We start from the raw sequence: 26,757 nt of genomic DNA on the forward strand, positions 1-26,757 counted from the left end.
GAAGTAAAAGGGTACTAGATATCTGGAAGACAGAAGGGAGGAAAGATAGAGAAATGCAAGTGGCAATAAGACATTTTGTCTCTTTTGCATCATTACTTAGGGTTGAAACTTAATTTTTCCAAAGAGACTTGAATAGGTCTTTTATTCATTCAGTAAATACACATTAAATAACGACTATGTTCTGATCACTTCTAGGAGCTCAAGATACAGTGATGAGCAAGAGTTAAGGAATCTGCCTCAAAGAGCCTATATGCTACTTAGAGGAAAAAGACTAAATTATCAAGTGAACAAAATAAAGAAGATTCATATTATGATTGGTAAAATAAACGAATTAACAATGAGACATGATACAAGGTAATAGAAGTTCCTACCTTGGTTACAGAAGAAAAATTTCCTCTTAGGAGATAGTGATATCATTTTCATGTATCTGACAGTGACTGTTAGAAGACACATGGACAGTTTAGTAACAGAGATTTTAAAATAAAGTATTTAATTTATATTAAATATATATTTAAAAAATAAAATGAAAGATATTAAGGCATACTTATGTATTTTGGAGAAAAATCAAGTTTAAAGAAGAAAAAGTTGATGTAGGATAAATGGGGATAGTTTCAAAAGTAGAGTCTTGAGCGGTGAGCTGTGATGGGATCCTGAGCACAAATGGAACAACAGGCTATGGTAGGAAATGGGCATTCCTTCTGTTCAGGAGAAGGGAAGTTGAGTGTATTGGTATAGATGCAGAAAAAGTAATGGTTTTGTTAATAGGCAAAAGAAAGATCTCTTGCCCATTTTTTTTTCTTTCTTTCTCTTCTGTTACTTGTTTTATTCCAGCCCAAGTAGGCAAAATCACATTTAAATTGTTCACCATGATGTGCTGCTGATTTCCAAACTTCTAAATACACTTAATTAAAGCTTTTCCCATGAGTAGGAAATTCATTTTAATGTAAATGCTGACATACTGAGTAGAATTTATATTTGTATTCAAAGTTGGAAGGAAAATGTCTTGTGTAAACTATTAGTTCTATAAGAAGGAATATACCCAACATTGAGTAATTTCATGAATCATTGGTCTCTGCTGTTGCACATAAGGACATTTTTTTTAGATTATATCCGAAGCACTGCTATGTAGCATTCTAGTCATGTTTGTAGCCCTACAGGGAAACATTACATATTCTTTTATAAACAAAATATCTTAACATATGAAAAGAAAACATTAGAAAATTGCTTTAATAAGAACATAAAATGCAAAATCAGCAAGAATTTTCTATATTGAAAAGTAAGTTCTTAAAAATGTCATCTTTGCCCAAGTATAAGATTTTGATATGCTAGAAAGGCAAATTTTCTCATATTTCAGTGTAATTCTTTGTTTGATTAACATGGTAAATATTCTTAGAGGTCTGCATCTCGTATGTTATTTAAATCAATTATGGTGCTAATTGGTCTAGAAATCATAATAATTCAGTACGCTAATGAATCCTTAAATCCTATTTCTTAAATATTTAAGTACAGAATTATGAATTGCTTTTGGTTTCCTACTTTCCCTAGGACTTAGGTAACTAAAAAATCAACATTTTCAACTACTTATGCCATCATTCTTTTTTTACTATTTGTTAACTCCATGTATATAACATTTTGCATACTAAAGTTTTAAAAAACTATTATCATGTAAAATTTTTGGAAAATACAGGGTCATTCGAACTTTCCAACTTCCATTCCCTACCTAAATCAATTCTAAGTCTAATAAATTAGGTTTCTTTTTCTGCATTCATTTATCATTAGCTAATTCATTAAACAAATATTGATACCTAATATGGTATTATTAGACATACAGAATAAGACAGCAGAGGGCCCTGGCCCAAAGTTTATTGGAAAAAATAGACATTTAACTAATAATTTCAAGTGTGATGAATACAAATGAAACATAAGGAAACACAGGTTTTGTGAAAGTAGGCTGAATTTCACAGACCAGAAGAAAGATGGAAACAATCAGATCATAGAAACATGAGTATTGTCCAACCAATCCTTGACCTTAATTTTCAAACATCACTTTTTACATTTTTGGCTGGGAAATACACTTGTATAATTTTGGAGAATGATGGTATCCTGCTGCTTGGCCTGAGTAGATTAATAACTTAAGTTAATGGAACAAAAATCATCCTGATTTATATATAATTATAGCATATTTAGTTCAGTCTGATAATGAAACTTTATCTACAGTTGTCCAAACATCTTGGGTCTAGAAATAGCCGTAGGTCTCCAAACAAATCATTTCTAATTTTTATGTGGTAAATGTAATGACAACTTGAGAACTAGCTTCTAAATGAATAATGTCAGAAGATGTATCAGTGTTTCTAATTTGTACTCTTCTTTTTCATTTGGCAGATAAACATTTTCAATGGAGATGATGAAATCAGTGCAGACAAGGCTGCTTTTATTTAAAAAGAGGAATGAAAAGCATGCTTTTTAAGCTAGTGGATTGACAAACAGAGTCCAAGGTTTTAAAAGATCTGGCTGTTGTCCGACTGATTTAAAGGTATAGATGCCTAGAATTTGAAAGATTTACTTTGAAACTATTTTTTAAAATATGAATTGCCTGTGTGATAAAGCTTGATAGCTTCCCTGTAATCACTACCAAGATATATAAACCTTTTGCACTGTTCCACTTCACAAGAAAATTCTTCACATGACCCCTGCTTAATCAGTAGAATTGTATGAAACTATTTCACATTTTAACGAACCAATATGGGTGGCTGGATCACTGTATGATACATAATACAAGAAAGAATTTTGAAATTTATTCAAGGAAGAAATCAGTTTACCAAATTGCAGTCCTGGTTTGTTTACTAGAATTAAATAGTTAAGGTCTAGCAAAAACATAATAAATTGGGATGGATTTTTAGTGGATTTCAAGTACTAGAGAGTTCAATTCTTTTACTTAGCCTGTATAGTAAGTTTTATATTTGAGATAATTTAAAAATTTCAGTTAACTAAAATTTGTGTTTGTGTATTATATAATGATATTCATCATCAGGGGATGGTATTAAAAAGTAGAATTAGTAGAAGCAACTAATTTTAGAGTTGTCAGTGGCAGAGAGAAAATGTGGTCTTAAATTTCTAGCTAGAAATGGAGACCATTAGAGGTCATACTATGAGGATGACAACATAGGAAAGACATATATGTTGGGACTAGAATCTAGCTTGCTTTCTTTCTTTCTTTCTTTCTTTCTTTCTTTCTTTCTTTCTTCCATGACAAAATTATTGAGAGTCTGTTATGTACTAAGCACTTCTCATGGAATTTAAAGAAACAAAGATGAATGTGTATTATACTTCCTAGCCCTTTGTCATATATGTTAATACTTCCAGATAGTCCTATTTCAACTCTTTAGCTTCTTCATAAAAACATCATGAACACACTAGAGAAGAAACAGAAAGAAATAGAAGGTCTGGAAGATAAATATGGAAAATCTATGAGAAATAGAACAAAAAACCAAATGTATGAAAAAGAGGAGAGAAAATTGGAAAGCGCATTAAAGAGATGCAATATCCAAATAGTATGAGTTAGAGAAGGTCAGAGCAGAAAAAGAAGGAAGAATGATGCAAGCAGATTTCCCAAAATAAGAACATAAATTTCTTTACAAAAAGGACCTACTGAGCACCCATCATAATGGATTAAACTAAGCATATTACTGTGAAAGTAAGAACAGCACTTACGAACCAATACACAGTTCTAATTGCTCACAAAAAGAAAGATAAAAAGACACACACATATACATATATTAGTAAAAATCAGAATTGCTTCAGAATTCTCAAGAGCAATGCCAGGAGGTGGGTAGATTCTTTTGTTCCATATTCTGAAGGAAAATTAAATCTAATCTAGAATTCTATAGTATTAATTCAGCAGACACTAGAATAAAGACTTGGAGATGTGCAATATCTCAAAAAACATATTTTCTACATGCTGATTCTTATGAAGAAATTGTACTATGTGCTCCATAAACATGAGATAACAAACTAAAAATGAGGAAAATGTGGGACACAGAAAACAAGAGATTTAATCAAGGAGAGATGTGAAGGGAATTCCTAAAATGATATTAACAGCAGAGAACAGCATGTTTGCGTGCTATAAACATAGAGAGATGACTTAGCCAGGATTTCAACATGTTCGTAAATGTGTAGATCCATACAGTTTAGAACCTTATAACCATATCATTCTTTCTCCTGAGTGAGTAGATCAGCACAGTTGAAGCCAATGAATCTCACTTTTATTGATAAAATTCAAAGATGCTATTATTTGGGTGAGATGGAATAAGGAGACAATAAAGGTTATACTGAAGCTGACTTATCTCTTAAGGCTCATCTTAGAAAAAGAATTCAGATTCCTGCAGAGTGCAATTCAGAAAAATAAAGCACAAAATTACCTTAATAAGAGGAATTATCCTCTGTATGGCCCATGTCTGACTAAACTACCCCTGAAAAAAAAAAATGATTGCTTCCGGGAGGGGGAAATGGGTGGCTGAAGGAAAAGTGTATAAGAGAATTACATTCACCACTGTTACTTTTGAATTTTGTACAAAAAGCATGCATTATCTAGTCATATAGTAAAATTAAAATTGTGGCAAGGAAATGCATCCTCCCTCCAGAACCTTTGATCTTATTAAATGTCTCTTTGAGGTGTTTAGAAGCTCAAGAGTTCCACACAAGTTTCCACAGAAACAGGGTGATGATGCTAGGCTCTAGGAGGGGAATGGAATGGAGCTACATAGGAGCAAAATTTTATATACTATTGAAATTAAGTTGGTATCAATCAGAGCTAGTTACTTATAAGTTAAGATGTTAGTTATGTTCCTTAGGGCAAGCATTAACAATATAATAACTCAAGGGGTGCTTCCTTCCTCAAGGGCTCAGTTGGTTAAGTGTCTGCCTTTGGCTCAGGTCATGATGCCAGTGTCCTGGGATAGAGCCCCACATCAGACTCCCTACTCAGCAGGGAAGTCTTCTCCTTCTGCTCCTGTTCTCTTCTCTCTCTCTCTCATTCACTCTCTCAAAAAAATAAAATCTTTAAAAAAAGAATATATAGCTCAAACATATAGTAAAAAAATAAGGGAATTGAAATAGAACACTAGAAAATATCTGTTTAATAGCAACAACAGCAAAACCAAGTTGGTAATAGAGGTAGAGCAATTAGAAAAAGACATGACATATGCAAAATAAATTTGCAAATGCCAGACAAAAAAATCCCACATGAATTATATTTAATATAAAATTACAAAATTAAATATAATTATATTTAATATAAAAAGATTAAGCATGCCATCTAAAGGTAGAAATTTGCAGGGTAAATTAAAAAAAAAAAGATCCAAACATATGCTCTCTAACAAAGTGATACACTTTTATCTATATAACATGTATAGGTAAAATATAAAAGGATTGAAACAGATATACCGGAAAAATAGTAACCAAACCAAACTGGCCTGCTAAGCAAATATCAAAAAGTATGTTTTTTGAAGATTTTATTTATTTGTGAGAGAGAGAGAGAGAGAGAGAGTGCACAAGCAGGGGGAGGGGCAGAGGAGGGAGAAGCGGACACCCTGCTGAGCATGAAGCAGGATGTGTAGCTGGATCCCAGAACCCTGAGATCATTACCTGAGCCAAAGTCAGACGCTTAACTGACCGAGCCACCCAGGTGCCCCAGAAAAATACATCTTAAGATAAAAATTTTTACTAGAGACAAATAGATATTATAATAATAAAATGGTTATTCCAGGAGCATCCGAGTGGCTCATGAGTTAAGGGGCTGACTCTTGATTTTGGCTCAGGTCATGATCTCAGAATCTTGAAATTAAGCCCTGTGTCAGCCTCTGCACCCAATGGGGAGTCTGTTTGAAGATTCACTCTCCTCCTTCTGCTCACACTCTCTCTCTCCGTCTCTCTCTAAAATAAATAAATAAATCTTTTTAAAAAATGGTAATTCCTCAATAATATATAATAATTATAAATATATATGTACCTAACAACAGAAACTCAAAATACCTGAGGCAAAATTGGGCACAACTGAAAGGAAAAATAGCTCTATTATAATATTTGAATACTCGAATACCCTACTTTTAATAACTGAATAGCTAGACAGAAAATGAACAGAAAATAGAAGACTTGAACAACAATATTAACCAACTAGAACTAAGAGATGTCTATGGAACATTTCACCTAACAGCATCAGAACTTACATTCCTTTCAAGTGTACATGAAACATTATCCAGGATAGACCATATGCTAGGACATAACATGGATTATAATGAATTTAGAAGGATGTAAATGATATAGAGTATGCTCTCAGGCAACAATGGAATGAAATTAGAAATCATTAACAAAAAGAAATTTGTGAAACTCATAAATATGTGGAAATCAAACAATATATTCCTGAATAACTTATGGAAGAAAGAAGAAATAATAAGGAGGATGAGAAATCCTTTGAGATGAATTAAAATGAAAACACAACATAGTAACACTTGATTGGTCCTAGATACTCTTAAAAAGCAGAAGAGTAAGAGAAAGAGATCTAAATAGTTAAGTACAAAAATGGAGGGAAATTTTAAGTCTGGGAGAGCTCAGGAAGAACAATAGTACACTGGAATGCTTTGTGAAACTGTTCCATTCTTCTGAGTATTTTACACATTATTTAGTTCTCACTATAACCACATGATTTAGATACTGTTGTTATCTCCGGTTTACAGGAAAGAAGCTTAGGGCACTGAGTGATTAAAATTTTGCAATGTAATTTAGAGCCATAATCAGAATCCAAGGTATTTGTGTCTACCATCTTAATTTTTAAACTTATTTTGGAAATATTTTATCCATAAATATTTTCAAACTCCAGGTATGGTATAATGCTTTTCAAGATTCTTGCAATAGACTTATGAAATGGAAGAAAATACTGACAGAAAGCGATCTTCACTTTTGCTAATTATACAAGTCCTATAATTCAGTGAATAAATCCTTGGGTTAATAACTATGGGAAGGTAACATTAATATAAATGGTACAGGCCCAGAAAGGCAAGGATTATTGGTTAGGAGATTATAAGAGATGATAAATAAAATTTTGGGAGATGGGAGATGGATGGATTAATGTGATTTAAATTTAGATTTTCTCCACTCTGCAAAAACTCCTCAAGCAAGAAGCCATTAAGAAATTTAGCTGAAAACTAAAACCTTGGTAAGGTTTAGGAATTGGAAGTACCTTAAAATATATGTACATAGTGGACTTGAAAAATTGGAGATTATTTGAAAATTTGGGTAAGGAGTAGATATACCCACCTCCAAATTTCCCATCCCCAAACAAACAATAGCATGACTCTTCTTCTCCTATTCCTGCAGAAGCATGGAGTTTTCCATGGAGAGGTTCAGTTAGAAAGACTGGGTTCTGGAATACTACCAGACTGAAAATAGAAGTGAGATAATTAATTAAAAACAGAGAGTTTGAGTTAAAGTCAGCATAATGAACTCACTGTTTATTTTCCCAAATATAGGTTACTGGGTTTATGTTCTTTATGCAGGTGAATGGAATTCCTCTGTGGGGAAATTTAATGTACAAGGAGAAAGGACCCACTGATTTGGTTTAAGCACAACGAAATGTCCCTGTCCCCACCTGTTCATGACTCTGCAGCCCAGCTATGGACAAGTAATAAAAATGTCTATTTATGTTCACAGATTTTCCAGTAAGCTTTTTAATACCTTATTCTTAAAAATGGGTAGATGATCAAGTTTAAAAGATATTTGCAGAAAGCATCTAATATAATGGATACAAACAAAGGGAAAACAAAATAAAAATAGGCAAAGAATAATTAAAAATTAAGAAATTTTAAATACTGAATTAATATTGTCTGAAAAACTTTAACAAGCCATATGAGTCTAAGGCTGTGTTTCAAAGCAACAAGAGAGATATCTTTGAAAATATCATGACATGATATTAATTAAAACATTATTAAGAGGCTTAGAAGATATAACAGAAAATATTCCAGAAAATAGAACAACAACAAAAGAAAGATGGAAATAGAAAAAAAAAAAAAAAAGTAAACTAGAGCACCAGTCTCAGAGGCACACGTCCAGCTGATACCAGTTCCAGAAAGGAAAAACAGAAAAAAGCTAGGAAGAAATTGTCAAAGAAAGAATACAAGACAATGTTGCAGAAATATAATATGTGGATTTCCAGATACAATGAATCCAATGAAACTAAGTACAATGAGTTAAAAAACACTATATCCTTGGATATTATTGTGGAATGTCAGAACTTTGGGGATAAATGGAATGTCCTAAAAGAATGTGGACTGTTGGGGAAAGAAGGAAGAGAGTATCATCTATAAAAGTATCAATAGTGAGAATGGTATTGGACTTCTCAGTAGCACTACTGGAAACAAAAGAAAGTAAACATTTCCTTCAAAATTCTGAAGAAAATAATTTTCTTTTTTTTTTTAAATTATTATTTATTTATTTATTTGACAGAGATCACAAGTAGGCAGAGAGGCAGGCAGAGAGAGAGAGAGAAGGAGGAAGCAGGTTTCCCGCTAAGCAGAGAGCCTGATGCAGGGCTCGATCCCAGGACTCTGGGATCATGACCTGAGCCAAAGGCAGAAGCTTTAACCCACTGAGCCACCCAGGCACCCCAAGAAAAGAATTTTCAATCTAAAATTTCATTCTAGGCAAACTATCAATTGCGTATAAATGTGGAATTGAGACCTACTTAATTATAAAATAATTGAGTGAATTTTTGCAAAAAATATTTCAAAAAACTTTGCCTCTTGCTTGACCATATTGGGAACAGTTTTACAATATTATTACAGAGGCAGGGAATATTTTAATTATAGGTACACAGAAAGCTAAGCAAACCAACCAACATCACCATTATCAAGTCTAGGCAAAGGAAAAGTTTTTATAAAAATGTACAAAAATTTGGCAAATGAAAATCTCACTAGAAATTAATGGATAATATTTAAATATGGAAGATGAAATAAAGATTAGCAGTGTTAAGTATATTAGGTTATTTCAAATAACAAGAAATTATTTTTTCTAAAAATATCTTTGTGGTCAGAAACTATGTTTAAATTGTGTTTGTGTTTCTGATTGTGTGATTCATCTTAGGAATATAGTTTAAAAGAATTGGTGGGTCATATTTTTATTGGGAGGTCAGTCCCCAGATAAGTATCTAGGTGTATGTATACCCTGATAACCCATTAAGGAGAGGGCTGCAGGATCTGACTTGTGTTGTGACTCTTTGAGCAGGACCCTGTTTACTGAATTGCTCCCCCTGCCCCATCAAGGGAGGAGGCAGGCCTGTTTCTCAAATCTCTTACTCTCAGGGAAAACTTCTAGGACTGCATCTCCACTACCATCATGTGGACTCTTGGTTTATTGATACTGGATTTTGCTTCCCACAGGGTCTAAGCACAAGGAGGGGGCATTGTATCTTGTGTTTAACTCAGAATTGATGAGACTCTGTGTAAATAAATGCCCATTTGACAGAAAAATGAATCTCTTGGAGTTATGCTTTGGAGTCTGAAAAATTAGGCTTTATATGAGACCAAAATAGTCACCCTCCTGTCCGGTCCTCAGTTTGTACATTTCTGTGTGTCATTGTGATTCATTGTTCCCTGACTTGGTCCCCTTCCAGGAGTTTCTGTTAATTAAGGTTAAACATCTGAAAGAAGAAAATAGCAGGAATAGGAAGGAAAATACTGGCTGTTTCCTCTTTAAAAGATCTAGCAAATGTTCTAGCAAACATTTAAGCAATAAAGTTATCATGACTTATTTGCATTATAAAGGAGACATCTGTGATGAAAACACTATTTTCCTATAATTACTAGCAAAAATAACCTGGAATCCTAAAATTTCTTCAAAGATTTTTTACATTTATCATTAATAATATATAAGCCCTCAAAAATACATAAATAATTACAAATCATGGTTTTTATGTAATTCAAAAATTTCATATTAAATGTACTTCTAACTGTAAAAATTGTTATGATTTAATATAATTTAAAACTGTCTTGTTCTTCTTATATATATTCTTTTAGTCAGTGATATATCCAATTAAATTCTATTGGACTCTTAGTAAATGCAGTTATTGTACCCATAGAACTGTAATTCATAGTTGAAAGTATATTCATATAAAATTATACCAATCAAATTTTGGCAGAAATAAAACCACATGAATTAACTCAATCATGACCAATTTTTAAACGTCAAAATATTTGTTACACCAGGCTTAAGAACTTGTATTAAGCGTTATTTGATGGGAAGACTATTTAAATAGAAGTTTTTATTTTTAAAAAACAAAGTATTGATCACCTTGCTCTATTTCAATCAGTCCTCCAAGTCACACCTGCCTCCATCTCTCCATATGTACTGGTGAAGAAAAGAGGAACTCCTTGTAGTTATATTGGAGAACACCCAAGAAAGAATCCATTAACACTATGTTTTCCTGGAGATGTTTCTTTTCTAACAGTTATGCATAGACTATGAAACCTGGGAAAATTGTCATCCAGCTTCCCTCTTGTAGAGGCATGTCATAATAATAGGAATCAGAATATTTTATATCTATGAGGCTTGCTGACACTTTTTATTTGATCCCGAATCTGTATTCTTTCTCTAAAGAAAGCATAACAAGTAGCACTATATATTTTGTGCTACTTTCTTACCATCTAAATTAAAGTTGATGTCTTAAGATTATTTTTAGAGAGAATGCTTATAGTTCAAATGATTTGGCTGTATTTCACAGTATTATTACAAGATAGTCAAACGTTGGCTGGCTCCAGTATAGTCCTCAGTTTCTTTGTTCTATTGGGATACTGGTCTTAAATCCAATGTTTCCCCATATTGCAAACATAAAGACAAACAAACAAACAAGCAAATAGACAAGTGGATAGGTAAATAAAAGTGTATTTTAAAAGCCAGCTTTCTTTTCTCCCTCATCCATGTTAATCCTCTCCTAGCTAAAAGTATTTCCTAGAAGTGGTTTTTATGTTTCTTAGAAGCTATGCACATATCCACACTAGTACAGAGAAAATTCTTCCTTCTAGATCTCATACCTTTCCCACTTTAAGTATTATTTATTTTCATATGTCACTCTGAGTTTATCCATTCTCCTAGATATGCATTCTTCCTGTGCATTCGAGCATTATTGGAAAATAAATTTTACTCTTGATAATGGTAGCCTGGTCATTAAGTCACAGAAAGTTATTATTCCTACAATTTTTCAGTGGTGAATACATTCTGTAGGGGTAGAATTTTAAGATATAAGTATACTGTTTTCTATACTCAAATTACAGTCCCCTTGTCATAGAAATTGACCAGTGAAGTATGCTGCTGACTTTTCAGAATGCATGTACATATAGTCCATTAAGTTATTATATATATATATATATATATAACATTGTTCAGAAAAGCATACTGTGAAATGTTGCTTTTATTTAAACCCCCACTATTTCACTACACAGCTTCAAGATTCAACTTCTTTATTGCCCTCTGGTGGTAGGCTCTGTGAACTGCCTATCTGATAGCCTTATTTTTGAGGAAGGTGTTCAATTCCTTAGGTACAAGCTAAAGAATAGAAAATGGAAAACGTTCAAATTTGTTGAAACTGACTAAGGAGGTCAATAATTTGATCATTAGTTTAAAAACATGAAATATTTATTCTTTTATTGTCAAATAATAGTATTTCATGAAAAGAGAATATGAATCCTTGCTTTGTAATTAAAGAACAATAATTAAAGATTTTCTTCATTTGGACCAAATGCCTTTTTTGAAAGTACAGAGTTAAATTAATGGAACATAAAGGATAGTGTGGAGGACCATAGAGGAAGGAAGGGGAAACCGAATGGGAAGAAATGAGAGAGGGAGGCAAACCATGGAAACAAACTGAAGGTTACAGAAGGGAGAGGGAGGGAGGCATGAGGTAACCAGGTGATGAGTATTAAGGAGGGGACATGATATGATGAGCATTGGGTGTTACAGGCAACTGATGAATTGTTGACTACTACATCAAAAACTGATGATGGACTATATGTTGGCTAACTGAACGTAAAAAGAAAAAAAAAGTTGGACTTTCCAAGAGAAATTTTTTTTAAATAAAACTCTATGAAATATTTTTAAATTATAATTTAAATTTACCTTAAATTTAAATATTTATATCTATATTGACTTAAATGTTGTACACTATAGTTTCAGATGATATCCTCCTTCGTATCTTCCCCCCGTCAACAAATAAAATACATACCGAGTGCCTAATATAAGTTACAGAACTCTGTATGAAATTGTGATGTTATTAAAGCTTGATTTTGACTTTGCAGAAGGGATTGCAGCCTGTGTGTTGATGAATTTTCCACAAGAGTGCAGAAGATGGTGGGTAGGAAGGGGTCAGACACCTCTGTGTTTTCCCCACGTTTTCTCTGTCAACTGTCAACCTCTTGTATTAGAAATCGCTTCCTTTTTCAGAAGGGGTTTTGAGATGGTAAGTGTTTACTATTAAAATGTAAGTATTTTCAAAGTCTGTAAAATACAGGGTTATATAGCTTTCTTAGTTAGTATGGCTGAATTTCAACAGAACAGACTGGGGACCCTGTCTCTCTATGTGTACATGTATATGTGTGTGCCTGTTTGTGTATCGCATGTATGTATAGGTCTATAGAGGATACAAAAGACACCTTGGATATCCTGGAAAGAGTACTGGGATATGAGAACATATGAGAAAATAACATACAAGACAAACTTCATCTACTTTATTTATCCTCTGGCCGGGGAAAAGTCTTATTTTCCACCATCCTTTACTGATATATTTACTAAATGCCCAGGGTCCCTAGCTGCCTCTGTAAGTTTTACAAGTCCATCAATATACCTTGCACAGGGAATGGAACCTTGAAATTTTGCCCATACAGTTTTTCTTTCCCTCAGAGTTTTCCTCTGAGCTATGTAGTAGGGTAGGTACGTTGGTGAAAATCTGTACTTGTTTGTTAAATAGAAACTTCTTTTATCGTTTAAAGAAATATACGGTATCTTGAGCCAATTACAGGGCACCTCTGGCTTCCGTATAACAGATACATTAGGTTAAGTAGGTCATTCATATTCCCTTAAATCAGAGTACAAAGTTACTGAGCAATTCTAGTTCTAACCTTGTAGTCACAAAATGTGGAAGGAGATAGCCTGCATTCTGACATCGTCTGCTTATTCTCTTACACAGACACCAAAAACTCTTTAAGTGAAGTCAAAAAGAAGAATAATACTGGGACAAAGTCTATGTTTAAAGTCTGTATCTTGTTTTTATTTTTCCTGGGCACATAGTAGGTAACTGTTTGAGGTTCTCTTGATAAATATTTAAAATCAAAAAGATGTTTTATTTACTAAGGGTCATAAAATTTCAACTTTTCTCTTAGTAGAGGGATTTATGATGAAAAGTTTGGAAACTTCTGTTCTGTATTAATTTTCCTGATTTGAGACTGCAGAGAGCAGCATTTCGATGGAAAAATTTGCCAAGAGGACCATAAGTAGAGTAAAGGCATTTATGCTGTTCTTTCTTATAATTTCATTTATTGGTTTTCAACATCTAACTTTGAAAAGCTGCCTGAGGCTACCTAGAATGAACAACAAGCCTCACAGCTGTGCTGCCCCCACCATCTCCCAGCAGATGGTAGTGGAGCCTGCCTAGCCGTACTGGCAGAGGCCCATAGTTCCTCTCCCACCTTGGTACTGCTCAGGGCAGTGGTTGTTCTTCACCAGCCTCCTCCAGCTCCAGTTGACTCCTTTCCCCTCCAGCTTTATAGAAATGCAATTGACATATAACACTGTGCAAGTTTAAAGTGTGCAATGTGATGATTTGATACAAGCCTGTATTGCAAAATGATCACCACAATAAGGCTAGTTAACAAATCCAGCACCTCACATAATTGCTTTGTGTGTGTGTATGGGGGGAACATTTAAGATCTACTCTCTTAGCAACTTTCAGCTATACAATATTGTTAACTGAAGTCACCATGCTGTGTATTATGTCCCCAGAGCTTAGTCCTTTTGTAAGTAGACATTTGTACCTTCTGACCAGTATCTCATCTCCTCCACCCCTAGCCACTGGCAACCACTATTCTTCTGTTTGAGTTCAGCTTATACGAAATTCCACAGATAAGTGAGGCCATACGGAATTTGTCTTTCTCTGTCTGATTTTACTTCACTTAGCATAATGCCTGTAATTTTCATTTATGTTGTCACAAGTGGCAGGATTTCTTTTTTTTTTTTTTAAGATTTTTTTTTTTTTAATTTATTTAACAGACAGATCACAAGTAGTCAGAGAGGCAGGCAGAGAGAGACAGGAGGAGGCAGGCTCCCTGCTGAGCAGAGAGCCCGATGTGGGACTCCATCCCAGGACCCTGAGATCATGACTTGAGCCGAAGGCAGAGGCTTTAACCACTGAGCCACCCAGGCGCCCCAGGATTTCTTTTTTTTAAAGACTGAATAATGTTCATATAATATATACAGATATACAACAGACAAAATCTGGGTGCTGTTATAATGGAGAAAAATTCCCAGTGGTAACAGTAGATACTGGCTATAGATTAGACAACATCCCATAGGCAGAAAGGCCATATTTTGGGAGTAGTTGGTTTGAATATGAGTCAAATAAATCAAATAATTAAGTTCATACATCACTAGGAAAGAGTTTATTTTAGACATCTTATCATAGATATGAAGTGAGAATAAATGGAAAAACAGGCATCTGAAGGCAGGTGGTCATCATAATTATAAATGTATCATAATAAATATAAATGTATTATCATAAATATACCATCTTATTAGTCTATAGAAGGAAGAATATACAATCTCACCTTCAGAACCTCAAATCAAACAATGACATGCAGCAGCCTCAGTAGGATATAACTGTAGCAGGAAAATTACAAGCAGAAACTGCAGGAGAAAGAACTGCCATTTAGTATGAGAATAAATAGCTTGGAATATCTCAAAGGCCTCCTAAAAACAAGCTTTGGTTGTGATATATATTTATAATAATTAGTATTATAATATTACAATACTAATAGTATTCATAATATAATAATAAAGTATAATAATTAGTATTCATAAAAGTCTTAAGAAAAAAATAAAGCTGTGCATGTCCTATCTTTTAGACGGTGATGGAAAGGCAACTATATTTCGAGAATTTTCATAAATAGACTCTTAGCACACTTAAATATTTGATCCACTAATTAAACAAATCTTTCCTACAGAATATCATTTTCTGATCAAGTGGGAGAAAATAAGGAGCTGGGGGTGAAGAGCCATGGGGTATTATGAAATTTTCTTGCCTCCTTTTTTTCCTGAATATATTTTTCTATATAATTTTATATGGTAAAATTCTGAATCTGAGATTGAATAAAAGTTTTCATAGACACATTTTCATATATATGCAATTCGATTTCCACAGAGTTATTTCCATCGGCTGACAGGGCTGCTTGCTTTAAGCTGAGACCCCTCTAAACAAAGCCCTTGAAGAAACTAACAATTATATGAATCAACTTGTTTATTCTGTGAGTAACTTGACTGCAACAGTAGATGAAATTGCCCTTTTAACCACGCCTTTGTATCTATTGTACTTATCTGAAACTGGAGAAAGGGCTAGGGAAGTTGAAAGAGGCAAAATATCTAACTATTGTCTCTTTGCAGAATTTCAAAGGTCAGGTTGCAGATTCATTTCTGATGGTTTTAAAGAGAGAAGATAAGCTGTGGTTTATTTTGGAATTCAAATACCATTCTGGTGTAGTCTCAATGCTAATTCCTTTTAAGTGAATCATGAGAGATCATTTCTCAGCATTAGCCAGTGGTTTTCTAATTTCGATCTTATTTTGTCCTAGGGAAGTAACATTGATGAGGGATTTTGAAATTGCTAAATTCTGCAAAATGTCTTGATTTTGTATTGATACCAAACTGTGGAAAATAAAAGGAGATATTGGTGAATTCTTGACAAATTATAATAGTTCTACTTGATTGTTTCATATGAAAAAAATAGGGGAGGGATTATTTATGAATATGAATGAATACTTTATATCTCATCTATTTCCATTAAAACTACAGGTTAGTTGAGCTAAAAATTCCTAGGTATAAGAAATATTCTTTTTTTTTGGTAAAAAAAGATCATTATGACCCTTCGCTTAATTATGAATTTAAATAGTGACCAGTTCACAAGTACCTGTTTACAATCAATATGTTGGCCAATGGGATAATTTGCTTCGTAGAATGGAACTTGCAGTTCTATCTTCATTCTCCTACTTATACTCTATTTCATGTATTTTAGTAGTAACAGTATTAGTAGTAGAACGATTATTATTATTTAGTTAGAATTGAGCTGTTTCTATAATTTTTTATGGTCAAACACGTACTAAGTAATACAGATTTTGAAAGCACTGGTGTTGAGGATGGAGAGACAAAAAGTGAATTCAGTGTTTATAATACTGGTTGCTGCCTTTAAAGAAGCCTGTGGTTTATTTGGAAAGATGTGACATCTACAATAATCTGAGGTATTAAATAAATAAATGAGTCTGAGAGCAGAGGTTCCTGAAAGTGAGTTGAGTATGGAGGAAGCAAGGTAAAACAAACTGCTTCAAATTGCATTAATGATTTGCAGTTCCCCTCACAACTTTTCATGTCAATATAGACAAAGCAAGCAAGACTGGAAAATGTACTACAATGGCCAAGACAGATTTAATGTTATTTCAGCCTAAATGATTTCTAGACTTTGATTATATGATAGTTCAAGTGCTACCTAAATAGTTGATTTACTTTAATACTGAAAATGCAGAAAAGAAATTTTGCTGCAAAGTATACATTATAGTAACAACTGGTTTTTGGAAGAATATACAATTTTTTTGGTCAAATACTGATGTTCTATTATCTGTCCTAGACCTGGGAACAGCCTTTACTCTGGCTGGTTATCTGGCCTTGTTGTCTTCTACATAAGAATGAAGAGGTGTTTTTTGTTTTGTTTTGTATTTTTGTTTTTGTTTTTGTTTTTTTTTTAATTCTTGTAGATTTTATCACCAAAGTCCTCAGAATAATTTGGGTGCCAGAGTTCTGGACTTGGACAGGTAGGGCAGAATTATGATTAGAATTCTTGGCCAGAGAAGAAGCCTCCTGACTTAAGAATAGCTTTCTCCCCTCTGAGAGCTCAGAAGAACAAATTTCAATCCAACTGCATTTATAAAAAATTTACTACAGAAAATTTCATACATCTACACAGACACAAAGGAACAAGTGGAAGCCTTCATCAATTAATCTCCTCAAATATCACCTGCTGGCTATTTTCTCTATGCCTCCCCTATTCCCATCATCATAATTGCCAGCAAATTTGAAGCAAATTACAGATTTTCCTTTTTTTTTTTTAAAGATTTTATTTATTTATTTGACAGAGAGAGATCACAAGTAGACAGAGAAGCAGGCAGAGAGAGAGAGAGGGAAGCAGACTCCCTGCTGAGCAGGGAGCCCGATGCGGGACTTGATCCCAGGACCCTGAGATCATGACCTGAGCCGAAGGCAGCGGCTTAACCCACTGAGCCACCCAGGCGCCCTTCTCAAAAAAAATTTTAATGTGTCTCTTTCTAAAATGTAAGAACTGTCCCTTTTAAGCCCAACTATAGTTTCATCATCACACATCCCAAAATAACAATAATTCCTTAAGATTAACAAATAGCCAGTCAGTTCACATTTCTTTGATTGTCCTGTAAGTGTATTTTTTAATTTTAATAACCATTATTTCTTTGATTAATGATCCAGCTACAATTTCTTTTAAAGTATAGGTTAAAAATTCATATTTTCTTGAAATTATTCATTTGCCATTGAATCCAAAGCATTCATCCCGTGGGGTTCCCAACAGTCTGCATTATGCCAATTGCATCTTCTTTGCATTTATACATTTATCATGTTCTTTTGACTCATGTATTTACTGTGAATTTGTAGATAAATCCAGAGGATTGAAAAAATTCAGGTTGATTTTTTGGCAAGTCTACTTCATAGGTGATGTTGGTTAATTCCAAAATGAGTTATAAAGCATCTGCTTGTCTTATTGCGATGTTGTGACCATCAGTTGTCAATGCCTAGACTCATTAATTATTATAGGTACCAAGTAGTGATAGTCTACTAATTATATTATTATTCCTCATTTATTAGCTGGAATATTTATTTCAGCTCTTTGGTTGCTCTGGGTCACGGTTTAATTAGAAAAGGCAGAATAAATATTTCTTTTATTGACCAATTTTACCAAAAAAAGAAAAAAAAGACTCCAGAGTATTTTCCAAGGATGATCAGTTAGGTACTTTATTCCCTTGTTGTCATTCTTATTAATGTCATTATAATCATCAGGGCACAGACTGTGCTGTGTTAGGTCCATGGACCATATTGGCTCCCGAGTCCTTTTGACACATCCAAGGTATTCTTTGATAGTCTTCCCAACTCTCTGGTATGACAAAATGTAACAGGAACACCTTGTTCATTTCCTTACTGGATCTGAAATCAGTCATTTCTCCAAGGAGACATTATCTGTTGTGTTTATTCAAACTTGTGTTCTTTCTAGTTTGATCTTCATTCAAGAAATGATTTTTTTCAAATTACTTTTTGAGTTCTCTCACTTTTTCAAATCTCTGTCTTCTCTAATCACTTCATTTCTGAGTTTTTGTAATTATCTTTTTGTTTCTAAAAGTCAGTTTCTATCACTTTTAGAATTTTTTCTTTACTTTTTAAAAAGCATTAGGAAACCAATTTTATTTGTTTTATGAGTGTATCTTTCTGTCATGCTTTCAGGGTCTACTGGGACTTTCTTATCCTTATTTCCCTTTTTCTGCCCTACTAACTTTCTGTAGGATTTGACTGGAGTACTTTTCTCTTCCTCATTTTTAAATGAAATAAATTTTCATTTTAGGAGAGAAGCATAAGTCAGAATATAGTTTTTAGCTTCACAACCCCAGTTCTCACTATCTTTTATTATTTTCATGACATGAATAAAAAAATGACTTTAAAAATTCTAAAATCTCCCTCCTCATTCCTCTAATTTTCATTTGTCAGGTTCTCCTTTTTTTCTGTCCTGTTGAACCTGGGGATTTCTTCTAGAATGGTGCTTTGGTTCAGTACGTATCAAGGTTTCATAAGCCCTGGACCACTTCAGCATCCTCAGAACATCTTGCACTCATTTGCAAATTGGACTCTGCAATGTCCACTCCTACTTTCTGCTGGTGTTCTCTGTGAGTTTGTGATGCCCCTCCTAGGAATCTCTGGCTCTCTTAAAAGACAAAATCACCTTTATCTTCTTTCAAGTTCTTTCCACATACTTTTAGATCCCATATGTAGGTCTTTTTGCTCTTACTAATTTGTCCCTACCTGGTTGTATGTTGCAGCTCATGTTTGTACCTTATCATAGATGTTGTCTGTGAATTTGTGGTTTTGCTGTAAGATGCCTTTTTTTCCCCCCTTTTTTAGCCTGTGTCTTTAGGGAAGGGATAGGCTATTCAGAGCTAAAAAACTTCTCAGAAGCTACTATCATTTCCCCAGAATCCTCTGCAATTCAAATTTAAACAAAATTAAGGAGTCACTATCCTAATCATGATTATATTGTATCTGTCTCCTTTCCCTGTCTTCAAGTTCTACATAATTTCCCACTGAAGCATAGGGAGGTGATTGGACAATGCCTAGGTTTTGGGGGCTTTTTCTGTACTGCCTTCCTCCTAATCATGGCAGTCTTATATTCTACATTGTCTCCTTCACTGATAGGCAATTTAGAAAATAAAGGAAACCATGAGCTTTCTGGCTGAAAGTGGATTAATGTATTATTTTTCTCAGGTAAAATGTCACAAGACTCTTCAAGCTTAAATTTTAATATGAAATATCAATTTTCTGGAATCATATTAGTAATCATATTAGATAAATAACCACATAAAGCACACTAAGACTTGAATCCAAGGAACAAAACATTTTTAAGAGCCTTCAGATTTATAAACTTAGTATAATTCTGCATTACTTCTTAAGGTAACTGAAAAAATTTTTTGTAATAAAGTAAAAATTGATTTATTAAATAAAATTATTTTTCAAATGTGCATGCACATATACACACATACACACTCTCAGCTGGTCTTTGAATAACATGGGTTTGAACTGTGCAGGTCCACTTATATATTATCTTTTTCAATTTGGTATAGTACTATCAATACATTTTCTCTTATCATTTTTTAAAACATTTTTAAAGATTTATTTATTTTGGGGGGGTGGGGCAACCAAGGGAGAGGAGAGAGAGAATCCCAAGCTGACTCCATGCTGGCCATGGTGTGGGACTCGATCCTAGGACCCTGAGATCATGACCTGAGCAGAAACCAAGAGTTGGACGCTCAACTGACTGCCACCCAGGTGCCCCTTCTCTTATGGTTTTCTTCACATTTTCTTTTCTCTTGCTTACTTTATTGTAAGAATCCAGTATGTTATATATATAATATACAAAATATATGTTAACTGACTCTGTATTATTCATAAGACATTTGTTCAACACTATTTATTAAGTTTTTTAGAGTCAAAATTTATAAATGGATTTTCAACTGTGCAAGGAGTTGATACTCCTAACTCCCACATTATTGAGGAGTCAACTGTGTAAATTGTGTGTGTGTGTGTGTGTCTGTGTGTCTGTGTACAGAGAGACAGAGGAGAGAGGAACAGTGTTAAGGCTGTATCAGTTATTATTTATTTTCTAGAATCTGGGAATATTTGAGGGAAAATATAGTATAAAGCAGGAAGATAATCTAACAGTGAAAACAGTTGTAGCTATTGCTATGCAATGAACCCAGCTTGGCGGTTTAAAACAGCAAGCATTTGATCTGCTCACAATTTGTGAATCAGCAATTTGGGCTGGGATCCACTGGATAGATCTATGTTGCCTTCACCTGGGGTCACTCATGGGATTGCCATCATCTGGTTCCTTGACTGGGGCTGGTTGCTTTCACATGTCTGGTCATTGGTGCTGGCTGTCAGCTTGGCCCCGTATCTCCATTAGGTTGGCTGGGCTTCCTCACATGGCAGGTTTCCATAAGGACAAGCTTGATGTACAAGTACTTTCCAGCTCTTGATATGTTACTGGGCAAAAGCAAGTCACATGACCAAGCCCAGGTCAGTGTGGGAGGGAACTAAACATGGTAAGAAAATAGTGAAATATGATGCACTGGGGTCAATAGTCTAAAAACCTACAACAGTAATTATATAAATGAAACCCTTCCTTCTGAAGGCAGTAATAAAAAATACATGTGTGTGAGAGAGTTGGTGTTGTTGGGGCTAAGAGGCAATAATCAAAGATTACGGAAGCCTGAAGATTCTGTTATGTTTGTAAAATCCATAGGGATAAAATTAATTATATAACCATTTTCTGACACCAGAAGAAAGGTCACAATTGCAGACCAGGAAAGTCCCTCATTCTTCTTTCTCTTTAATTTTCATGTTCTTTTGACTCAGCTCATTTTTAAAATAAATTATAACTTACTCTCCATACATTTGTTACTTTATTTTTTCAAAGAAATGTTGATCTCACTTTTATCTGCTTTACCACAAAATGCCATAAAGAACAATTTTTTTCTGAAAAATCTGTCAAGTCTTTTACAAAGTAAAATCTTATGTACCCAGTACAATGAACAGATATTAAGGATTCACATTTCATGATAGTTTAAATAATATTCTTCCATTAAAACTTAAGATAGGATTCCCACTTGTTCTTATAGGGTTATTTTCTTCAATAACAAGAGCTGACTTTGGCCATTTCTTGCTACTGGAATTTGTGCATAGAGTCTGTGTTTGACTGGTCTTTGATCCTCACTCATGTTTTCCTTAGTGAACATGATGGTCTCACCCCATGGGTCAACCCACCAATATTGCTCCTGATGAAGGTTAACTCTGTTGGCCACATTAAATCTTACACAGCAAATTGTGACATCTGAGGTTTCCTATCACGTTTACCAGATATTCCACAGTAATTTCACTATTTATTCAATATAAAAAGAGTGATATTGGGCTTAGGAAAACATTTTATTTATAGAGAGATGCCAAACACTACTGTACAAAATGTTTACAATTTGTGAACAATTGCATTTTAAATTCTAGTGTAAGTTACTCTAAAATAAAGTAAACCAATAGTTACAAAGCTATTGGTTGTGTCAGAAGCAATGGCTGCTGATTACTTCGAAGTTCTTCTTGAATTTATTAATAGGAGCAACTATTTGTTGCCAGCTTTTGGGAAAGAATTTTCCTTTGATTCTCATTTACTTTGTGAATATATAAGAACCATATGGTTTTTCCTTTCTTTCTGTATTCAACGCACTTTTAGTTCTGACCTCTTAAGATAGGATATCTGTTACTGCTATTGTTGGCTCTTACCTGGGACAAGGAAGGCTATAAACAAGAAAGGTGAACAAGTGTTAAAGATTTTTAGGGTATAACTGAAACTTTTTATCTACTATAATCTTTTTTTTTTTTTTTTAAGATTTTACTTATTTATTTGACAGACAGAGATCACAAGTAGGCAGGGAGGCAGAGAGAGAGAGAGAAGAGGAGGAAGCAGGCTCCCCACTGAGCAGAGAGCCCAATGCGGGGCTTGATCCCAGGACCCTGGGATCATGACCTGAGCCAAAGGCAGAGGTTTTAACCCACTGAGCCACCCAGGAGCCCCTCTACTATAATCTTAAGGAATAATTATAAAAATTACTTATAGCTTGGCCAGTGAGAACGTGGGCAAATTTTGTTCTTTGTTCATATGTTCATACAGCTATCTATGTTCATATAGTTATTTCGGGAGTTATATTGCCAGATATTCCCTGGCAACTCTAGATCTTTTGTACCTGGAATAGGAAGACTTTTTTTTTTTTTTTTAAAGATTTTATTTATTTTTCAGGGAGAGAGCAAGTGAGGGAGCATAGGGGGAGCAGCAGGCAGAGCCTGATGTGGGACTCCATCCCAGGACCCTGGGATCATGACCTGAGCTGAAGGCAGATGCTTAACAAATTGAGCCACCTAGGCATCCCCAGGGAGACCTTTCTATGTTGAAGTGCTTTTACCTTTTCCCTGGGCATTTTCAGTTTTCTCTTATTAGAACTTATAAAATTTACACATGTTAAGATGTTAGCAAGGACGAGATAGAGGAGTCACGAGAAGATACTGTTTTGTAAAGCACACAGGACAGAGATAATATTCCCTAATTGCATTTGCTTCTTGCCACCACCTCTTTTATGAAATGCATCAGCATCTGACTGGTCCCTGTGTTCCACTAATTGGACAGAGCACTGCCTTGGCATTGTTAGAAAGCACTGATGATCACTGCGGAAACTGTGTGTAGAGCTTGTATAGCCAAAGTTCTCAGGAAAGAAATAAATATACTTAATAAAAAATGCCTACTGTTTTTCTTAATTAGCATTTTTTTCGCTGTCAGAAGTTGATTTCTGATTTGACAGGGAGTAATCTAACTCTGTATTTGCCGAAATAATAAAATCAAGTTTAACATATCTTAGATTTTCATCCTACTGGAAGAAATGTATAAAATTTAAAGTTATTTTTTAATTGCTACTGTTTAGAATGCCTGAAACCCATTAACTGAGCTAGTTAAAGCCCAGTGTTTATGAGGATATTTTTTCTTTTTTTCTTTTACTACCACAACATGGTAAAGTGTGCCCCATTTTCCATAATAGAAGCAGTTGAAAAAGTGCAAGTCTGTCACCATTAAGCAATAAGACAACTACAAATGTTTCTCTTCAGAGTTAACATTGATGAAAGTCTTTTTATTTTTTTAAGATATTTATTTATTTGACAGAGAGAGACATAGCAAGAGAGAGAACACAGGCAGGGAGAGTGGGGGAGGGAGAAGCAGGCTCCCTGCAGAGCAAGGAGCCCTATGCAGGGCTCAATCCCAGGACCCTGGAATCATGACCTGAGCCAAAGGCACACACCCAATGACTAAGCCACCCAGGCACCCCTGATGAAAGTCTTTGTGGAAAAAAACTTTTTGTAGAAGTATAATAAAATAAAAGTTGTATTTTCCTGAATTCCACTACTAGGAAAATAATTTTTTGGCAATACCAGCATTTTTATTGATCTTTTAATAACATATACAGTGTTTATGTTAAAGGATAAAAGACGATTTTCAGTGCAATATTTCAAGGAACATTTTCTAATGGCAGGATTCAGTCCCAAATTTAGGAAGTTAATACATGCTTATGAGATCAAAGAATCAGCTACAACAAAGTTTTTTAAAAAAGATTTTATTTATTTATTTGACAGAAAGAGAGACAGTGAGAGAGGGAATACAAGCAGGGTGAGTGGGAGAAGAAGAAGGAGGCTTCCCGCTGAGCATGAAGCTTGATGCCAGATTGATCCCAGGACCCTGGGATCATGACCTAAGCCCAAGACAGATGCTTAACGACTGAGCCACCCAGGCACCTCCAGCTACAACAAATTTTATCATAAGATGGTAAGTTTTTCTTTCACATCAGTTTCCTAAAAATACTTATTGTTACTTCTTGGTGTTTGAAATGACTACCCATATGGTGGCCATTTGAGGAAAAAGTAACTCTTGGATAGGTGTTTAATAAAATACCTCTTGGTTTCAGGAGCATACTCAGATTTTCTCTAAATTAATAAATTTAGCAATCTCTATCTAGCAATTAATTAATCTAAATATAGATTTAGAAATTTACTTCTGAAACGATTTTGTTAAGTAGTTGTTGGGCACTTCTCTTTCTGACCGCTGCTTCTTTTTTGCAGAACAAATCCCTACACTTAGAATAATTAATACCACCATCCTTGGCTCCTTGATTATTTCATAGTGATGCTGCTTGAGGATAGAGCTCATCCTTTCCTTGGAGAAACTTCTCAGTCCATGAAATAAAACATCATTAACACTAGATCTGCATCTAATGGCAGTGTAATATGAATTAGTATCCCCTTTCCTTTTTTTTTTTTTTTTAAGATTTTATTTATATATTCTACAGACAGAGGTCACAAGTAGGCAGAGAGGCAGGCAGAAAGAGAGGAGGAAGCAGGCTCCCTGCTGAGCAGAGAGCCTGATGCAGGGCTGGATCCCAGGACCCTGGGATCATGACCTGAGCCGAAGGCAGAGGCTTTAATCCACTGAGCCACCCAGACCCCCCTCCCCTTTCCTTTTTGACTTTCCAGCCTGCATGGGAAGAATGGTATGGCGTGGCTTAGGAAAGGTTGTAGCTCAAGAGGATTCCATTGTTGCTGCATCACTCTGAGGGACTTTGTTTGAGAACAATCTTATATTTTGTTCTGTAAAAACATCATAGTGATTCCTTCATTGATCATTAAATAACAAAATGCTACCCTTCATGTACTATCTCTTCCTGATCAGGAGCCTCCTCTCCATTCTCAGCCTTGATCTGCGTTCCAAAGAGGCAGGATGGAGTAGATAGATTTCTGATTTCTGAAGTTAGACAGATATGGTTCCAGCTCTGGCTTCATCACTAATGATTTAGCTTCTGATATATTTCTTCTAGAACTGGCAGCAATGGACACTTTGATTCTTGTTTTTCCAGGGACCTTTGCATTTTAACAGGGGTTCACAACATTTTATGTAGAACGGGCATGAGTTGAAAAGAAGAGCAAAAAAAATCTTTTAGTAAGGTCTGAAATGCAAATCAATGGAGGTAACTGCCTGAGATAAAACTAATCCCACCTGAATATTGACAGTAAAGTGAGACAGGGAGGCAAACAAGTGTATTGTTTGCTAAATGTATCATTTTCTATAAGTGTAGAATTTATAAGAAAGCCTCATTGCAAATAAAATGCATTTGTTTTACTAAAAAGATGTTTGAAAGTAGTATTGAATACTTATTTTTAAACAAATCTATAATCTTGAGTACCTTCTGTGTTTCTGGTGTTTTATGTAAATAAGTTTTACGATATTACATAGAGGAGGAGACTGAGACTCAAAGACCATAGGAAATGGATTCTTTGTGGTGTCCATTATACCCCATGATTTCTCTTTGCTCGTGGTGTTTATGCACCTAGGTGCTTGAAATACAAGAATGAATAAATCTCTCTTTGAAAAGGCTTTTAACATACATTAGATAATAAACAATACCTACAAGCAGAACAGAGTACTTTATTTAAAGTATAAACAGAGCAAATGCTCACCTAGTATCATTTAAATAATCTTTAAATTACTTTTTAAATCAACGTACTTACATTCTGGGATGTTTTCTTATTTTTTCCTAGTTCAGTTTACTTGTGCCTTTTTTGCTTTTTTCTTTTCCCATCTGAAATGTTTATGGTCTCAAAAGTAATTACTGCTTGAAGAAAGTTTTCATGGATACTAAATGCTACCTAATGGAAGCCATAAGCATAGAGTCTGCTAGCATTTAGAGTGGTATAATACATATGCCAGGTTGAATCAAGTGGGAGAAAAGGTTAATCATTCTTTTAAATTGGTAGTGTTGCTGGAGGTGGATTAATATGCTTTTTGAATCCCTTATGTGCTGTAAAGCTCCTTGATCACAGTCACTATTGTCATGTTTTAGGTTTTGAATTAGAGGTGTCTCCTGTGGTCATCTGGACCAACTCCCTTAATCTCTCTGGCTGTATTAGGTGATAGTTTTCTCATTTCAATACATGATCTGTGTTATAAGAAGTGTTGACAGTACCAAATTCTAATGTGGGCACCCAGAAAATGGAAGAATCTTTCTACTGATGATGAATCAAAGCTCTTTTCAT

The 26,757-nt window shown here is 34.4% G+C and overlaps 1 long non-coding RNA gene across 1 annotated transcript; it reads left to right on the top strand.

Moving 5' to 3' along the window:
• Positions 1–261: 261 nt before the first annotated feature.
• Positions 262–24,347, top strand: LOC116874556. The gene is made up of 4 exons (XR_004384022.1): positions 262–354; positions 435–485; positions 2,383–2,533; positions 24,311–24,347. It is a non-coding gene; the product is annotated as an uncharacterized LOC116874556 (long non-coding RNA).
• Positions 24,348–26,757: the final 2,410 nt, after the last annotated feature.

The sequence above is a fragment of the Lontra canadensis genome, unplaced genomic scaffold (assembly GCF_010015895.1).
Source record: "Lontra canadensis isolate GAN:19392208 unplaced genomic scaffold, GSC_riverotter_1.0 scaffold37, whole genome shotgun sequence".
NCBI classification, from domain to species: Eukaryota; Metazoa; Chordata; class Mammalia; order Carnivora; family Mustelidae; genus Lontra; species Lontra canadensis.